Genomic DNA, 20,990 nt, shown 5'->3' with positions numbered 1-20,990 from the left:
AATTCATACTTGAAATTGTACTTATTTTCATTTGTTTTATGTACCTCTTATTCTGCTTTCCAGAACATGTTAATTATAGCTATTTAAAGACCTTTTTTAACTCCAATATCTATGAATCTATAGTTCAGCTTTTATGTGTTTGCTTTTATTATGATAAAATATGCATAATGCAAAATAATCATCTTAACAAATTTTAAATTTGTAGTGTAATGACATTAAATGTATTCATATTTTTCTACACCATCAACTTCTATTTTTAAATATATTGACTATTTGCCCCATTTTTCCGTCTCTTTGAATGCCTAATAATTTTATATTTCCCATATGTAGGATGTTAAGCTTTGCTTTTTGGCTCCCTATTCAAACAGCTTCAATGGAGACGAAAAGATTTATCTTGTTTTTATTTCAGGCTTCTTCCCTTTATTTGGATTTTGCTGTTTTTTCCAGCACACGATGCCATCATAAAACTCAGCAAGTGTTTGGTGGGAAAAACAGGCTTAAGGTTGGGGCTTCAGTTTGCAATCTAATATGTCAGCCTGTTTAACCATGGATTCACAGACCCATTCCTTACACACACCCTCAACACTACTCCCCAATGTTCTTCTCACAACTATTTATGTCCTCGTGGAAGAAAGCAGTAAGCAGGCACATTTCCCCGGGGTGTGTGGCAATGTATCTCTCTCCCACTCTCACACCTGCACATGACTATGATGTCAGTAATAGAATTTTCCTGACGATATTCCATTTTTTTTCTCCAAAGACCAATTTGGGAAAAATGATCTTATGGCATGCTTTAAGCAGTCCATGAGCAGATAGCCACATTGTCATTACTTAGAATTTTGTTTTGTTTTGTTTTTGACTTTTAGAGATAAAGTCTCACTATGTCGTACAGGCTGATCTTGAACTCACGACTTGAACTCACAATAGCCCAGGCTAGTCTCAAACTCACAAGGGATTACCCTCCTGAGTGCTGGGATTACAGGCATGCACCACCACACCTGGCCAAGTTGTCATTTTTAGTGACAGACTTCCAATTTCTTAAAATCTGGACTAAAGACTAGTGATTGTTTCAATAAATTCTAAGAGTGCAGATCCCTACCTTGCTACAAATGTCCCCTTCTTGACTGTAAACTTGGGGTGAGAGCACAGAAATGGTGCTTTACTCTAGTAACAAATTAAGTGAGTTTCCCCAGGCCCTGAGAGCCAGCTTGGCCCAGTACAATAAATTTACTTTTAGGTTATAATGTAGGGGGGTTCTAGCTTTTTTGCTATCTGTTGACTCTGTTACTCTTGCTTCTGACAAACCTGTAATAATAATTAAAAGTCACTGAGTGCTAACCCAGTACCAGGCCTTGTGCTAATGGCATTTTTTGTGTTATGTATTATTTCTGATCATGATTCTCTCAGCTAAGTATTATTCCCAAAGCCTTTGATAAATCCAGCATTTGAATACAGACAGTCTATCATCAAGGCCTAGGTTTATACCTTGTAAGTTAGAGTGTTTCCTACTGTATTAGACCATATAATAAGAAATTAATTATCTCATCGTGGCAACAGAAAGCACATCTAGGATCGTGCCAAATATTCACACATGATTAACCATGAACAAAAAGTCCCCTTTAGTCATTTGAAACTGAATTATCTGCAGTGGCTTCAGCCACCACGGTCTTCACTTGTGCCGTGGAGACTTGGAAAGCTGCCTATCTTGGTCCCTAGCCAGTTCAGCTTAGCCTCAGCCTCACTTCATTCTGCTAATAATTCTCTAATTAGGCACATCAAGTCCTGTCCTAATGAACACTGTTTCAGTTACAAGTTTCCCGAACCTACTTCAAAATAGCTTCTAAGAAAAAGAAAATGTATCGTAATGACACAGGGCTATCTCACAGACTAAAGTGCCAGGCAGGGTGAGAACACGGGCAGTACAAAGGCACTCAGGAGGTTTTCACCTAAGAATTCCATCAGTGGTAAGACTTGGCTTCTGACTTCCAGTCCTCCGTATTGGTCCCACAGACTACATGGGCTGACGTTGAATCAGATATCTGCATATCCACTGATCATTCATGGTCAAAATTAACAGCTACATAATTAAACATATGACTATTGAGAGCCTTCCTTTGAAAAGGAGTGGATTCTGGGCAAAGGGTATCGTTGCTTGTGCCATATTCTTTTCCACTGGCACAAGCCCACTCATTTCGAGAATATTATCATCTAACTGCATTTCATTACACTTCGCTGCTCTTTTCTAAGTGTCACATGCCATGTCCAACTCTTTGCATGCAATAACCGAGAAAGCCCTTCAGGGCCCCATCACTTAACAATAGTTTTACTTGGCTCTTCCTATCCAGATCCTGGAAAGACAGTCCTTTAATGTCTTCTACCTAAGTCCCCTGATTTATTCTTTGTGCTTATTAATTTATTTTTATTTTGCTTCCCATTAGCCATCATTGATGTATTTTCTTTGCCTCCACGTAACTCTAACCAACACAAATATAGCAGTAGACACTTTTCATCAAAAAGAAGGAACCGTAAAGTCAGCCTCAGAGGTGAGATTGTACTTGGGGACCATGAGACTTGGGTTCAGGCCAGAAATTCCTATCAAGAAAGTGGTGGCTTGATGGCATTTTGGTATCTGTAATGGTTGATTCATTGTGTCAGCTTGAGAAGTTTAGAAGTTTTAAGTAACTCAGCAGTTCTATAGCCCAGGATGTAGAGGACATGCCCTAGGGTGGCTGTTTATTCTCCAGGATGTAGTAATGGTTGATTTATTGTATCAGCTTGAAAAGTTTAGAAGTTTAAGTAACTCAGCAGTTCTACAGCCTAGGGTGGAGGGGACATGTCCTCACAGCTCTAGTATGTTGTTCAATGTATCAACTTGAGTTTAGAAGTTTAACTAAGTGAAACTGCAGGGGGCCAGGGACCTTTCTTTGGAAACATCCTGAGCCTGTGCAAGAGGGGACATGGAGATAGTGTCAGTGTTACATCTGTCCAAAGGGGAGTGGTAGCTTCCTTACAATATAAGGGAGGAAAAGAGGCTTGTTCTCCCTGCTTGCTCTTGTTGCTTTTGCAGTCTTCTACCACCTTGAGCAGTTGCCCTTGTGCCATGCCCCTCTGCCTAGGAGCCAGCTGATTATGGACTTAAACCTCCACAAACTGTGAGCTAAATAAATTTTTCCTTCCCAATTTTGAGCATCTGATGTTTTGTCTCAGCAATCAGAGAAAAGTAGCCAACACGGGATCTTTTTGGCAGTAAGAGAATGCTAAAGGCAAGTAGGCTGGTCCCACTCATTCATTCTTACTTTGGTTATTTCAGTTTGGAAAAACAGCCAGGGAGTGGCTGTTTGGTGCCCTTGGGATGCTAGCAGTACCTTGAGAGGATGGGGCATGGTGCTCTCAAATTCACCAAAGGATCCTCTTACTAGAGACCAGGTATATCTAAAGTACTGCAAAGAACACTTCCCATTTATCCTATCTATATATCTTTTTATGGAGTGGGGGATACTGGGAATGAAACCCTGGGCCTCACATTTGTTAGGCAAATGCTCTACCTCCCCAGTCTTTTCTCTTTATTTATCTTTTATTTTGAAGTGAAATGCAACTAAGTGATGGCTGGTCTTGAATTTGAGATCCTCTTGCCTCAGCGTCCTGAATAGCTTGGATTACAGGGGTGTGGCACCATGTGCACATTTGGTTCAGTTGTACACTGATATTAAGGAAAAAGGGTATGTGCACATGTTTCTTACAAACTACCTAGTCCTATAATATTCTGATACACACTACAGCGGAGTCCGAGTACACAGTTTCCTGAAAATAGTGACATCACTGACAGTGTCACTCAGAAAGCAATATAGTCAAGGAATTTAATTGAAATATGTAATCTAATCTAGACATAGAAAATATTTCAGAATGCACTACCTTTACTTAAGTAATTGCAAAAACATACAACAGATGATTGAAAAGCATAGTGAACAATTAAATTCAAAAAATACCTACTACAGTAAAAGACACATTGCCGAGAATGACATGATAAGTGTGTTCAAAGGGGAAAGGAGTATTTTGAGGAAGGTCAGCAGCAACGTGTCTTTTACGCAGTAATTTTTAAATTTTAAACTTTCTCTGCAGTTTTTTTTTAAAAGTATCTCTCTTTATGGCAATTTCTGTCAAAAACATAACAGCTATGTCCTCAACCACCTTGTTCACCAGATCTGGTACCATGAAACCTGTGATTCTTCTTCAAAGTCAAAATGACCCTGGAAAGTAAACATTTTGAATTGAGTCAGGACACTGAGGTAACCATAAGAGTGGAACTAAAGACAGAGACAGGACTTTCAGAACTGCTTTAGAAGGTGACAAGAATAATGGGATGTGTGTTTGACATGGGAGGAAGTACTCAGGGAGATTAATGGCAATGTGTCTCTTACTGTAATAAAGTTTTAAAGATTGAAAAATTCATTATATTGCTTGATCACACCTCATATATTCCACAGTTCTCTTCTCCCCACTCATCCATGTACTGCAAATTGTGCCTGGATCTTGCTAATCAGATAAAGACAAGAAAAGATCTATGCATTCACATCATCAGCAAATCCATAGAAAAATATCTAAGCCATCAGCAAACTGTTTCCACATACAACGCTCAGCTGACAGCTGGCAAATAGACACATTATGTAAGAATATAAGTTGTTGATTTGGGAATCATACACCATCTACATTTACAAAATAAAGTTCCTTGAAGTCTGTCTTAGTTACTTTTCTCCTTGCTGAGACAAAACACCCAACATCCAAAGTTAAAAAGGGAAAGGTTTATTTAGCTCATGATTTGTAAAGTCTTCAGTGCATAATGGGTTGGCTCCAAGGAAAGGTGCCTCATGGCAGAAGGGCAACAGCTCATGGCAGTGTAAGACTCAAAAGCAATGACAGAGAGAGAGACAGACAGACAGAGAGAGAGAGAGAGAGAGAGAGAGAGAGAGAGAGAGAGAGAGAACTCTGTCTCTTATATTGTATGCAGGCTACCTGCTCTAGGGCTGGTATAGCACTCACACCCTTAGTCTCAGCATTGCACAATGAATCAATCACACACAGTATTCAGCCACCTCTGTAAAAATCCTGTGACTGCATGGGACTTTGGGGGGACAATTACACACGAATCATAACAGAATCCAACAACTCTTTATTCCTTTTCGTCAAGTCGCATAACCTTGAATTAATTGGCAGGTGCCAGGAACTCACATACTATAACATTTCTAATTATTTTAGTTCACTCTTCATCAATAAAATGTCTGAATGATAGCCGTGCTTTGCATATAGGGTGCCAAAGATTTTCCAGCTCAGCCCATGTTCCATCTTAGTGTTACCTGCTAATTTGATATGTGTTGCAGATCATTTTGTTCATGAGCCAGAAATTTTCTTTTCTTCACTTCTCTTTTTCTCTCTTCCTTTCTTTCTCTTTCCTTCTTTCCTTCCTTCTTCTTTTTATTATAGAAACATTTTCTATTTTTATTATCTGAAAACAGATTAATATAGAGAACATGTGTTCCAGGAATTTTTGTTTATATGTTTTTGCTTATTAATTTTAGTTTTGGGGCATAAAAAATATACAAATTGTACATATTAATGTGTCCCATGTTTTATTTTGATACACAGATACATTGGGTACAAATTTCATTTCTTAGAGTTAACTTCAATGCAGTAATTCTGGAAAAGTGCAAAGATTTAGCTCCAAAAGTAATATAAAATAGGTTAAAATGTTAATATGAATAAAGTATTAGTATTTAATAAATTTCAATGAAATATTAAGTAGCTAGTAAAAACAATGTGTAGAAGTCTATATAATGATACAGAAAGATAATCATAATGTATCATTACAAATACAACTTGAAAAATAGTTTATCTTATACAATCACACTATAGAGAATTACCTACTTTTTTGTGTCACTGGGAACTTACATGTAAATTTATAGAAACATATTGAAGACAATGTCAAATACTAAAACTGTTTCCTATTTTTGTGTATTAAGTATTTTTACAAAGTATTTCATGAAAAGGGCCAGGGATTTAGCTCAGCGGCATAAGCACCTGCCTGGCAAGTGTGAGGTCGTGAGTTCGATCCCTGGTACTGCCAAAAAAAAAAAAAAAAATTTCATGAAAGAGTCAATACAGCTGTTTTAGATTAAGAAGGACTCGAAAGTTATAAAACAGATAAATATGTAATTTCTGTCATTGCAGAGCTTTCAAAAAATCTGATACATTTTTCTCAGTTTTGATCACTAGAGGTCACCAAAGTCATAGAATTATTTTAAGGTTTTTTTTTTTTTTTTTTTTTTTTTTTTCGTTTTTTGAGTCAGAGCAGTTTCTGTTCTCACCTATCAATGCAGTTTTAAGAATTTACTGGAATATCACTTGATGTTTAGATTTATCTGTTTGGAATAGCTTTAATTTTTTAAAACTAATATTAAATATTCCCTGCAACTGGCAGTCATCTATCTACGGGACTACTTAAAACAGATGAGTGTTTCTAAAGAATGATTTATTTTCTCCTTTGATACCAAAGGGCCTCTTGGCTGATACTTGCTGAATGTGAATTCTGAGTAATGTTGTTAGAACCACAGAACACCCAGCAGTAGCATACACCATTTCAAACGAAACAGCATAGACCATTTCAAGGAAAAAGCGTTGTGCCTTTGCTGGTACATGTGTGGTGTAGGACGACTTTAATGAAGCAGAACATTCAAGAACACCCATTGCATCCTTGGAATCACAGACCACACTACTTTTTGCATGTTAATAATTCCACTCTCTTTTAAAACTCAACATTAGTCCAAAGTTACAGAGAGACAGAGACATTAGAAAAGTACATTCAATTCTGCAAACAGTCAAAGAAACAGTCTCGTTTCAAAAGGCTCGTCAAACACAGCTAGACAAATATACAAATTAATTTCAAACTTATAGCATGCTGACTATCCAGGGAAATATAATTCATATTAAAATATAAGGATTTTGGAATAAAACAAGATGTGGCGTGAGAAGTGTGTGTATTTGTCAGAAGTTTAACAGTGGATGAAGATGTAACAGGAGAGAAGCTTCTCCTGTTTTCTGGATTTCAATTAACGTCAAATAAATTAGTTACCTGGTTATGGGGATAAATCTTTGCTTAAATGCCCTCAGGAAGAAACTAAGCAAAGCACTGTTTTCCATAGGAAATTTCAGTGCTTAGATATCAAAACAATTCTAAGGTTCAGACATTGGCACAAACCATAAACCAATGGACATCCAGCCAATATCAATGCGACACATTTTGCATTGAGGCTTGTTTCTTACCCAGTGTGCCTCATACAATTTTGATCTCAGTTAACTTTGAGGTATCCAAGGTCTCCATTTTCCATAATTTTTTGGGTGGGGGTTAAATTAGACAGACAGGCAAGTAAAATGTAAACCTTGAAAGAAAACAACTAGACACAGTAAGCTACATGTTTTTACTGCTTTCTTTAAGGCACAGGTTTGGGTACTTGGGATGTAGAACACTTCAAATCAATGAGTTACTTGTTCCATTGTAAATAAAAAGCCACAGCATCTCAGGACACATGTGAAAACATGTTGGGAACCTGTTGTATGATTTACATGAAAAGTTTAGTTAAATGGAAAACTACAAGTTGCAGTTAATGATGTGCTAAATGTGATTACCACAAAACAGGTACTAATTTAAACAAAATTTTGTATAGGATTCTAGTATTTGATATCTTATATATGAAAGCCAAGTGTTTTATGAGATTTTATAGAATATGCTTTCAAAAGTCTACTAGAAGTCCGAGCCTACTTTTGCATTTATAGAAATAATCCAAACCCACCTCTCAAACACTATCAGTATTGAATTTGCCTTACTATGCTTCAGATTTCTGAGACTATTTTCTTATTACAAAGGAAGTTGCATTAGTACTAAAATCCATAAACAAGTGTACACACATATATACACGATGCATAGATATGTATAAAATTATCACTTGCAAAAGTAGAATCAGTTGTGTCTTGTTTACAAAATGTGCCTTAAAATATATTAAGAAGGGGTGTTTCTTTTTTGAGACATTTTAAATTGAGTCCACCAAAGTGCCATTTTATTTCTTTCACGACATTTCACTCACCTTAATATCCTCTTCTCTACAAGGGTGTAAAGTAGAGCTTCCTTTTGTTAAAGAAACAGCAAATTTATGTTATATTGTCTCACTTGAGAGGTGTCCTAGGGTTTATTCATATTACTATTTCAGCCTTTTTCCACAAAAAGCAGAAGTATGAGTTAGCTTTCAGGAGCTCTCACTATGTTTTATTAAGTCTGATCCTATCAAATTACAAATTCAATGTGGTAACTGGACATACAATCTGACCAGTAATCTCTTAAGCACTTGATAGAGTTCAGTTACCAACTGTGGGCTTGAAAAACGTCTTAGAGTAAAATACAAACTCTTCATAACTCTGAAGACAAAAGGTCTCTTTCCTGTAGCAGTTGTTTACCTTTCTTTGAACATCAGGAAAAAAGTCAGAAAGAGATTTATTCACTTATCTATAATTGAAAAACTTAGAGAAGAGACTGTAAAAGTTGAAAGGTGCAATGGTGATGGGGATCAAAAGGTTATAAGCCTCATCCTCCTCCATGAAAATTATCGCTAGTAGTGGGAGACAGGTAGTCCAGCCAAGGGTCACCATGGTCATGACAGTAACCCTTGGGTTTGATTCTGGGTGCCGTCTTAGCAGTCTGGGATATTACAGGCAATGCCTGGAGATTTGAGCTGTAATACTCTCAGCTAGAATCTTAAGCCAGTGTGATAGCAGGTGGGATATTTAACCACTTTTAATCTTGGAGTCATCATTTATAAAATAAAGACAGTGCATACTTGGAAGACCTTTCATAAAAAGTATGCAAAAGACTTAGTACAAAGCACTAGCGTAATGTCTAACTTGTAACACATATTTAATGAAATTCTTATTTTTTTCCAGAGAAGATTGTTGTGTGAAAAAGTGATTATTTGTAAAACCACTGTGTGTTTTATAAACTGAAAAGTGTTAATCAACTGTCCAGAGGACACTAATGCTATTTTAAACCTAAATTTTTCATGCACTATTTCTTGGCAGGGGGCATTAGTCAATAAAACAGGTGTTCTCAAACTGATATAGGATCACTGCCTGATAACCCAAACCCAATTTTAGAAGAACATCCATTTTCCGCTAAGGAAAAATAATCTGCAGATCTAAATTTATTATTTTCAATGGTTGCCACTTTCCTTTCTCTTGAACACGAGGGTGCTCCAAGGGTAGGTAGGGAAATACATCAAGGTGTGGTAGGAAGGGAAAGAGGAAAAAGAAAAGGGGGATGATTGCACATGGACTTAGATCTTAATTACTATAAGGAATGGAAAAATCGCTTTTACATGTAGTTTAATTTGAAGGAAAAATTTCTTTGACACTTATAATTAGTCACATATCACTATTTAAGTAGGCCTGGAAGATTGGTCATTTGGGACTGAAAGTGCGCTTTCGAGGGGCAGGATGAGCCGGGTGCTAGTTCATAAGGTCCTCCTTAGGAGCTGGAAAAGCTCAAGTTGTGTAGCTGAAACCGAGTCTATCTCGGAAAAAGCTGACACCAGTGGAGTATTAGATGTGCCACCCTGGGAGAGACAGTCACTGGGGAAGCATTGAAAGTACAAACTGAGTTTAGAAGTTACTAAAGCAAGGAATAAGTAGTGTTCCTATGTGAGGAGGTTACAATTGGGATTTACTAAATCGAAATTAATACTTTGTGGGGAATTTCTTCATAAATCAGAGCCCTAATGTCCAGCGATCTGTTCAAAGTCATAGAAGATACCTAGAAGTGTCAAGGTCAGTCTGATGAGGAACCACTATGTAACAGATCACAAACAAACAACACCCTGACTGAGAAATTGCTATGAAAATTATCCTGATTCTACATCATACTATGTGACTTTGCTACATTTGGTCAAATGATGTGCTTCAATTTTTCCATCTGGAAGACAGTGATGATATTACTTGCAGTGTTGTTATAAGGAGGAAATGAGAAAATGTGTGTAAAGTTTTTAGCACTGTGGAATACGTGAGTAGTTATGACAAATAATACTTTTAATAAAATACTCTATCATGTGGATAGGAGTTTCCAGCCAAGGACCCTCTGTGGAAATATGTCAGGAATGCAGGGGCTGTCCTGAAGAATGTTCTGTGCTAACTTTAACTGAGGGTGAAAAATGACAGCTTAGATAACAAAATCCAAACAAAATAGAAACCTTATTCTAATATGCTCTTTGAAATCACTTCAAATGAAAGTTACATTAGGCTAAGTAGAAACAGCCTCTAGTCTAGAAGTTTCATCTTTTGAGTTGTGACAATTATCTTTGTGTCCATAAAAAAAAAATACTACTTGTTTTGGTAGAAAGCATCATTTCAACATATACTGAACTTTATTACATATTAGTCAGCTAGAGATATACACTACATATTCTATAGTCATGTAAATATCTATAAAATATATCTATGGCTATATTTAACCTGCACTGAGTTCTTTTTGAGGAACTTTAGCCAACAAAATAGATGACCTAGCATGGATATGAGAATCCTACCAGATAATGCAAAGTCACATTTGAGTTTATATTCATTTCTTTCTACATGAGAAGTTTTACAATAATTAACAAAATGTTAACTGTATTATTTGGAATATCTGCCGTCTTTCTTCCTCTGAACAACAAAACATCTCAATGAATGCAACTATGGAAAGACGTGGCAAAACAATGTGCCATCTTTATTGTGCTACTTTCTCTTCTGGTTCAGACTCTGGTGCTTCCTGAGCTGGCCTCAAGTCCTGTGGTCTGTGCTGTGTCTGCTGTAAAATTCACCTGGGAGGGAATGGAACTACATTAGAAAGACAAAACCGAACTCCAAATGGAGTAGACACTCGGCTAGGGGCGAGAGAAGGATTGGAATTAGTCTTCTTCCTCAGGACAGATTTTGTTCTGACACTGCTGAAACTTCTATCACCAATCACAGCACAATCTTGCAAGGCTCACTGGAGGCCATGCTTTGTCACAGGCAGCAGGTACAGTTTACCTAGTCAAGTTACTCATGAAAATATGTCCTATCTTTGTTATGTAAAGCATTAGCATTGTAACATTCAGTAAAGCAGTCAAGCAGATGGAAGATAACAGTGAGCGAATCTACTAAACTGAAACAGCTCACTATTGGGCCTTCCAAGGACAAGTCCAAGGGCAAAAGAATATAAAAAATAAGACAGAGAAGACAGTCTGGAAGGTTGAGCAGGTTTAGATTAAGGCGATAGCGGTAGGACAGGAAAGGAGCAGGATAAAGAAAGAGGTAAGATACAGAAGTAGTGGAAGATGATCCCCAGATTTCTAGCCTGGCACATGGGGAAGATGCTGGTGCTTTTCCCACAAATGAGAAAAAATAACAAAAGAAAACAGCTGTCAGGAGGTGCATGATAAGTTGGCACTGGCCAGGTTGAAACATGAGATATAACCTGGAGCCAAGTAGGTGCATAAATCTACTTATTTTCCAGAACAAATATTGAAAACAAAAGGCAATGAAATACAGAACACTGCACAGCAAGAATATTTGGAGCTATAAGTAGATTTGGTCATTTATGGCATAGATCTGTCTTTTACGAGTCGCTAAAATTTAAATTGATGAGACTAAATATTATTAGTAAAATAAATTTGGAGAAATATGATAAACGTCATGGACACTGACAATATTAGTATTTCATTTAATAATTTTACTGTAAGAGCTTAAGGAACTAACCACAAATGTAAAAAATATTTAAAAATATGCTACATAATTGAAAGGAAAATTGAAATTCATCTGGGAATCCAAGAAAAGAATAGTAAAATGAATCTTAATATATCTATAAATGGACTATTAATCACCATTATGAATGGTTTTCTTGAAAAATTCTTAGAAGCTTAAGTACTGTAGTTTTTCTATTGCTGCATAATCAGTCACATCAAAACATTAGCTTAAAACAATGACACATATATTATCCATGGAATTTCTCTGGATTTGGAACCTGGAAGTGACTTTTTTGGTGGTTCTGGCTCTGGGAATCTCATGCACTTCTACTTAAACTATTGTCCAGGGACATAATCTCCTTCATAAGTTTGCTTGAGGTGATGAAGCCATTTCCTATTAGAAGGTAGACTTCCTAGGTGCTGGCAGGGGTTGGTTTCCCACCAAGTGGGTTCTGTCATAGGTATCATCACAGTGTGGCACCTTGCTGCCCCAGAGAGAGCAATGAGAGAGACAATTCAGTGATGGAGACCACAGCCACCAGTAAGCACAGCTCAGAAGTAAGGTCTGCCTTTACTGTCATCAGCCATTGATGGCACAGACCAATCTCCATACACTGGGGGTGGAAACCACATAAGGATGTGAATCACAAGAAGCAAGGATCATAGAAGGACATCCTGGAGACAGGCTGCTGCTTGCATGACAACACTGATGATTAAATAATTAACTGAATGAAATGATGAGTATAAAAAGACCTTACTTATTCAAAAATTCAGAGAAAGTACACAATGTAAAGATATCTGAATTTTAACTATGTTTATCTGTGTTGTATAACTTAGTTTGCTTTATTTTCTTCCTTCTATTCTTTGGTATTTCATAAGAATTTATAATGGAATTTTATTTTATTTTCATATTAATAAGTGTTAAAGAAACTCAAAAAATGTACTGAGTTTTAAACATTATTTTTGCATTCAGTATATCAATATTCAAAAACTTAAGTCCTTGAATGAATATACTCTGATGTATCCTACTAATTCAATACAATAATTAAGTTTAAGATTAAGAGATTGCAGTTTGATTTCTTTTTGAAAAATTCTATATATTTCCTATCATAAGTATTTTGTACGAGTTTAAATATAATAATTAGCTTTTTGGTCAATGACCATTAAGTTATTTTTGCTTTCCAGTTTTCCCACTTAATAAATGATATTTTGTGTCTAGGCTAGATATCCTCTAAGGCAACTGTAGTTATAAAATTCATTGGTTTTCAGCAGATATTTATTAAATACTTAATAAGCATTTAAAATATGGTGCTTTCTCAGTCAACTGTATCATAGTTCAAGATTCATGAAGAATCTGACGGTGTTTTTGGAAAGAAAAGTTGCAAATGTTTACTTTTTACTTGCACCATGAAATCTAGGCCCCGCCCTAACACAGCAGAGGTTAGCATTTGGAGACATGAAGAGCAATGCAAAAGTTTTCAACAGCATTTACAGAGCTTCAGTCATGTACAAGATGGAGTAGGGCTTATTTGTGATTCTTTTAGTCCTAACCAGTGTGTGTGGCTACCCCAACACCAGCCTTTCCTGGTGTTCTGATGTTTACTGGTATTTCCTTCTGCAGGATGTCCGCTCTGCTTGTCTTCCCGCATGAGAGAGTGCAGATGTTCCTGAAAGCATCTTTGCATGGATTTACTTGAAGCAAGATGTGCAGAGAAGGGGCAAAGATTGAAGGGAGTTGTCAGGGCCACCGAGAGGAAAGCTGCTGGGCAGGGCTTTCCAGGATTCTGAAATGTGAGCTGTTCTCTAGGAAACAGCTTCACTTGTGTTTTCTGAGAAGAGACTCTCACTCTACCAGAGGCTAGGAACATTTTGGTACTCTTCCAAATGTTCAACAGTCAATGTTTCCATGACTATCAGTATCTTTGGGTCATCTGTTTCCTACGAAGTATCACCAAAATATTTCTTAGTATCTGAGATACAGGTATAGGAAAGGTAGATCCAAGGAAAAAGAGATCTTATTTGACCACAAACAAGGAAGACCAGTGAATGGTTTCAAATCTTGTCTAAACAACTCTATAAACACATCTCCAAGTGCTAACCACACGGTAAAACTACCACCACTGTGCAGAGAGCTGCAGCCAGGCTTCTAGGCTGTAGGTGACTACAGGTGCAAGTAAAATATTGAAATGTTTAATAACTTGTGGTATATTGCACCCTTGAGTGACTAGTGCCTCCTGGAAAATGGAAAGCACTGAGTTGTGCCCCAGGGATCTGGGGACTTCCAAGAGACAGAAATACCTTGAAGATGTTACTGTCAAAAGACTTAAGCAAAGAAGACAAATTTAGAACATTTCACACTTAATGACGGTAAATACATATTACAAGGGAGGAAGGTGTACTCAAAATTGCACATTAAGCAATGTACACCAAGTAATTCAGATTCTGGTTTGTGCGTTAATACAAATCTGTCACAGTGGAAGAATAATATATTATTCTCAAATCAATGTGCTATGGGAATACAAAAAATTCTCGATCATGTTCAAGTCAAAAGGCAGTTGTAGAATCCATAAGGATTACTCTGAGAAGAACAATAAAACTCCATTAAGCTCATCTTTGCTTATTTTTTCCCAAATGATGAAGGATAGCCTGGAGTTTAAATTAAATGAATAAATAATGAACACAAAACAGAAAGAGGTCGGGAAGTGGCTAGCAAGAAATTCAACCTTCAACTGCAGCTTATAACCAGGAACTTCTGATTTTTCAACCAAATTCTTAAATATAAAAGTAATTATACAGACAAAGTCTCCAGGTGGTTAGAGACTATATCAATATCAATGGTATTGTGAGATCTTCTTTTTGAATGGTTATTCAGCCCATGTGGCGCTGTTAGAATGAAATCACCTACTCTGCTGTTCTTGGGGAAAATCTAGCTTGTTTTCACTTGTTGAGCTTGCTTGTGTCCCTAGCTATAATAATCAGCCAGTCTCTCCTCCCTAGACGGGTCCAACCTGGCATTCTCATTGACAATGTGGCTTTTGACATTTGTAATCTCCTTTGTTGAATTTTTTCATAGCACTTATTTCTACATGGAAATTATGGTTTGTATGCAGATATCCCTTGGAAGCTTCATGCAATTATTGGTGAGGCTTTTTATAGGTGATTTGTTCTAAGATGTATCACACTGAAATTAAGGGTGTGTGGTACTGGATTAGTCCACTAATTAGTTTGTCATAGTTCTGGGTGTGAATGATGGAAAGGCCCCACTGGTGGTGAGTGGCACCACCCAAAAGGCTTGTAGTTCAGATAGGACAAAAGGGAGGGTTGCTCGCTGCTGCCTCCTACCTCCTGCCTCTTGCCCTGCCGTGGACTGTTTCTCCTCCGCCATGCCATCCTTCCCTGGAGCCAGCATCTGAATCCTCAACAAACTGTGACATATATCTTCCCTGCTTAAATTGTGGATATCTGGTGTTTTGCCCCAGCAATGAGAAATGATGAAGTACTCAAGACAATGACTAAATATATATATTCATGTGCATAGAAAATGTAACTTTCATTAATCGCATGATATCTCAATAAATTCAGTAATGAAATATTTATGCAAATTTTCTTTTGCTAATGCAAAAATATATATATATTCTGCCAATAAATACAAAATACATATATATTTATTTATTTTTACCTCCCTCTTAATAATATGTCTCTTGATGGCAGGGAATTTGCCTATTTTGTTTACTCTTTTATCCACAAATATGAAATCAATGCTAAGCATTTAAGAGATGTTTTAGAATTACTTACTAAATTCATATTAATAAGAAAATGCTATGAATATTCAGAGATATTCTAGATTTATTTACTAAATTCATATTAATAAGTATTTCTATGCATATTCACTTGTTTTGAAGTAGATGAGAAAAATTATTCTCAGCTATGAATCAGCTCTCAGTTTTACTCTTTCCTAATGTACTCTGAATTTTACATTTAACTAAAATATTGAGGCCTACTTTATTCATTAGTTTGTCTGAAGATCAAATTTACTGCCAATGTCAGGAGAAGATCCAATAGGTGCCACAGCTGATCACATGTCCACCCATACCCCACTTTCTCTGAAAGGAGGTGTTATTGCTCAGAGAAGATCACTAAACCAAAATTCATATTTTCCAAACCCCTCTCTTTGCATCATGAGGGGGATCTATGATTAAGTGTTAGTGGATTATGAACAGAAGGTGTGTGATCCATCTCAGCAGCAACCTTTGAAACCCTAAATATGGCTTCTATACAGCTCTCCTTTCTTCTAGTTTATTGTAAAGAATAATGATGAGGTTTTTAGAGTTGGTGGAGCCAAAAGGTGGAAAGAGTCCAATTCTCAGGATCATTATTGGGAGGAAAACCACCTTGCTAACATGGGTAAAGGGCCAATGTTGCAAATAGGTAAGATCTAAACTATCAGATCAAGCCACTATAATTTTAAGAGTCTTTTGTTTTAATATTGGTGTCACTTACACCTAAACAATTATTGAAAAATGTTTAGAGCAAGACTTGATGGAAATCTTGTAATAGTTTTGCAGCCATTTTGAACTAGAAGAAAAATGGAAGATCCTTTTGATGTTTCCAAATTTCAATTTCCAGTTCTATAATACTCTTTTAAAAGTAACCTTTTGAAAGAAATCACTGCAATTTTGCCTTTTTGATATAGAAACAGGTTCCTATTTACTGATCTAAAAAGGCAAGTGGGAAGAATTGTCAAATAAAGATTCTTAAAGCTATTGGTATAGGAAATTTCCCCTTTGGTTTCTCTATCTTCTCTTTCCCCTCCTTTTTCTTCTTTTCCCTTTCACTTCTCATCTTTCTTCTTGTTTTCCTTCTTTTTCTTCTCATCCTTCTCCTCTCCTCTGTCTCTCTCTCTGAGAATTGAACCCAGAGCCTTTGCGCAAGCTATATCCCAAGTCCTTTTTATTTTGTATGTTGAGACAAGGTTTTGCTAACTTATTAAATGTCCTATGGTAGGCTTAAACTTGCCTTCCAGAGTACTGGGATTACAGGTATGCATCACTGCACTGAGCTACTAGTGGAAAATTTCTAATCATGCAAAATCAACTCTTGTCTTTGTGTTATTGTGCCTTATACTTTCAGAGATTAAGAAGACACGAGTTCTTTTTCCCAGAAACTTCTTTGAGACTTCTGGACTTAGGTGCTTTAGTTTCCCAAGAAACCCATAGTCAAGATAAATTGAAAGTGGTTTTGTTGTTACTACTGTCATAAAACTTGAAAGGAGTAGATTGATTTTTTTTACACTCATGCCTTATTTTTTGGTGGTTGAGTTCTTATCTTTGCAGAGTAAGTATGTCAATTAAGAAAGCAAGCATGAGTTTGTTAGATTTCCTATGTTAAACTGCAAGAGCTTTTATGGGTTGCAAAGTTCCTATGTTAAATTGCAAAGAACTTATAACACGAGTTATAGTCTTGTCTCCTTATCAAGGTGTGAAGACAGGTAGAAAACATTGGTGTTCCAGCATTGATGCCTTTGTCTTATTCTCCACAAGGATGAACTCTTCTCACTACTCTGACTCTTTATGGCATCCTATATTTGAGGGACTAGCCAGTCACACTAATCTAGGTAAGAGAATTGGTACAAATAATACAGAACGTGATCGATACCCATCTGTAGCAATAAATAATTAAAATAAAGAAAGGAAACATTTGGAAATCTATGTATTTCATTTTGTGGTGATCAAACTCATATTTCACATTGATAGGAAGAAGTATTCACAATTTTATTTCTAAGAAATATGAGCTGAATAAAGGTATGTCAAAATATATTGATTACATTTATAGACATATGTGTTTATCTTATATATCTTAATATATTGTCATAAAGTGAACAGATCTGTAATGCTCAAAAAACACAGCTTTCTCTCTCTCTCTCTCTCTCTCTCTCTCTCTCTCTCTCTCTCTCTCTCTCTCTCTCTTTCTCTCTCTGCCTGAAAATCCTTCCATTCTCCAGTATACTCACAATATTAATCATTACCATGTCTTCAAACTATGGAGCTTAGTTTTATCTCTTTACAATTTGTAGATAATCTTTTGTCTTTTCTTCTGCTGTATTTTGTCTTTTCTTCCATTGGCAAGATTTATCCTACCACTGTATTTACCTGTAGACCATTCATTCTTCCTACTGTACGACATTGCATTGTATGAATATGGCACAATCTATTTATACACACCACTTCTAATAGACATCTGGATAGTATCTAGTTTGGTTTGAGGTTCTGACAACCAGTGCTGCTACATACTTTCTAATTAAATCTTTCAGTAAACTGAAATACACGCTTTTATTGAATATTTGTATATACATACTTAGGATTTTATGGAATATATCTATACGCACACCTGCATATTTAGTGACTTTGAATTGTGATTTAGTTTTCAATTTTTTTGATGACTAATAACTTGAGGATATAGAAATACGCTTGGATACTCTTTTTTCTGTAGTCCTCATTCAACCCTGTTACCCATTTTTATTTTAGATTGCCCTCATTTTCCTTGTTGATTTGTAGAAATCTTTATGTGCTGTAGGTAACAGTCCTTTGAAATACATATATAGTATTCTACCACTTTGAATTTTCTTAATCTTGCATATTGATGTGTTTATGTTCTTAACTTCAGTTAGACAAATCTATAGGGCAAAAATGATACTACACTAACCTTTACAAGGAAGTGTCTGGTTCATGAATGCCAGAACGGGTGCTCCTAGCACTCCTGAGTGACGTATCAAACTCCTACAAATCACTCAATATTTTCCTTTTTAGATTTCTCTTTCTAATCGTAATGCTGGGAAATCAATAGTTCTTTCCAAGAGTGGCATGGCAATCATAGGTGTAAGTTTTAAAGTTGTGCTTCTACCAAAGAATTCCCATGTGAAGATTTAAACCAGTAAAGGCACTATATAGTTTTCTTTTGCAAATTAGTACTAAGCACAGATTCCTTCAGGAAACCATCAGTCTTTCAAAAGTAATAAATCAGAAAGCCAACTCCAGTTTTCTACCTCACAGAAAGAATGGCAGTGACTGGAACTATTTTAAGTCCTAAATATATCTATAAGAATCTTTAGAGTCTCTGAAGTTGTAAGATCCTATAATCAGTGATATTTTTATTGTGCAAAAGCAGAATCTGAGAGTATTATTCTAGCACTTAGAATTTAATGCTAGAATTAAATCCAAAATAAGATTTATATAAGAAAACCAAAGCCTTCTACACAATAACATGAAAAAATGGACAGAGTTCTTAGAAAAAAAATGGGATTTATTCTTGAAAAATCTGTAAATAATTATATTTTTAAAAAGTCTTGGCTCTAAAGTGATTTGGTGAAATTATGATTTTCCTCATAAGACAAAAAGATTCTTGTGTTATTAAACATTTTACAACCTCAAAATGCTGTTTTATAGTAGAACAGCTACAAGTTACGGTTAAAGCTGACTCTTTTGTGGTCTGGTGAGAGTTGAAGTAAAGGACATGCTTTCTAGAAGTTCTCTGAATTTCAAGGATCAGTCAGCTGCGTGATCTGCCCAGTGGGCCTCTGAGTTCACCATCCAAATGTGCCACCACTTTTATTTTTGCAGAAAAATCCAGTTACCTAAATCCTATTGTGCACCTTTCTGTTTCCATTACAGTTAATTTCATAAAATGTTATATGCGAAGACCTATTAAAAACAAGACTATCACAGGAAATGCCTGTAAGGATCATATATGAATAAAATAAGAAGTGAAAATGTTATTTTATCAGACACTGAGTAATCTGTTTAAATTTATTATTAAATGTTTCTATACTTTGATGAGCTGTAAATCCTTCCATAATAGATTGGCTCCATTTATCTTTATGGTTTTCACTTTCTGAACACATTGCTACAAATGTAGTGTATGTGCAATTTACACTTGTGGTCGAAAGTGAATGTCACCTCTAACTTTTGAAATTTTAAGGTATGAGCTTCACAGATATTATCTCTTCTGATGTTACATGTTTCAAGTACTTACAACTTAAGAAATGACTCTTAGTAGTGGTTCGTAGTAGTTCTTCTCTCTTTATAGTAAAAGTGATTTTCAAAACTCTGTGTGTGCTTTTTATTATACAAAAAGTAATCAAACTATTAAACAGTTTTACAATACAAATCTCCCTCCAGAATGTGTAAAGAGATACGTCCAGGGCAGTCCAACATAATTTTTATGGGTTAAATTTTCACTAACTATGATCTGTTTTATTTTGAAATACAAATATTTTTAAAAGCATAAGTTGTAAGCAACTGGAAAATTAGTTTCAAACACATGCAATATATGATTTCCCAAATGTTTAGGATCATAGTGTCATTTCTAAGACTATGAGATTTCATAAACACATTCTACAGCAATTCTTTTTTTTTTTCAGTTTCTGCACAATGGAGGTACTTAGTAAATAAAAAGGCATTTTTCACGCATTACTGTAAATGTAATGCTTTATTGTATTGTCAATGAATATTTTATGGAAAGATTTGTACAAAATGAAAAATTTCCCCTTGGATTATGCATATGTTTCAAGTGCCTGTACAGCTAGAAGTGCTTAATCTCAACTAACCTCTGACATATCTCTTAAAGTAAACTGATATTACATGCAAAGCAAGTCTATTTTTATCTGCTGCATTCAAAACTCTTACTGGTATAACTATGGAGTTAATAGAATTTTCACTGCCTGTTCTGCTTGGTGCAATATTAATTGTTTACCTACCTTTTAACATACAGTAGAATTAAAACTATAGAAGAAAACCTCTTTTTATTAGATTGCTGAAAAAGTTCTCATATTTTGAGATATCTGTTTCTAATTTGTCTTTGGGAAAAGGAATGCCAAATAGTTGCCTTGTTTCCCCCTTCAGACATTCAGAACCTCACCAAACTGCAGTCAAACTGAGATGCACACCCCAGCGTGGGTTTTTTTTTTCCTCGGGATCATAGTCAATAAATTTGATTAGTTCATAAAGCATTCCAAGCCACCAGCCCACAAGCAGGTTGAGCCAATGCCTTCACTCACTCCCTGTTCTTTCTAGACCACCAGGGCTCTAGTTTGTATTTTTAAACCTGGGTTAAATTGTGGCATAACCACAAAGCATTGTATGCTATTAACAGTGGTGTTCCAATGAATGACTGACAAACAAAATCTTAGCACACGAAGCCTAC

Source organism: Cavia porcellus, unplaced genomic scaffold (genome assembly GCF_034190915.1).
Source record: "Cavia porcellus strain 051 isolate PalLab524CR breed Dunkin Hartley unplaced genomic scaffold, mCavPor4.1 scaffold_14, whole genome shotgun sequence".
NCBI classification, from domain to species: Eukaryota; Metazoa; Chordata; class Mammalia; order Rodentia; family Caviidae; genus Cavia; species Cavia porcellus.
Note: the sequence above shows the minus strand (reverse complement) of the source record.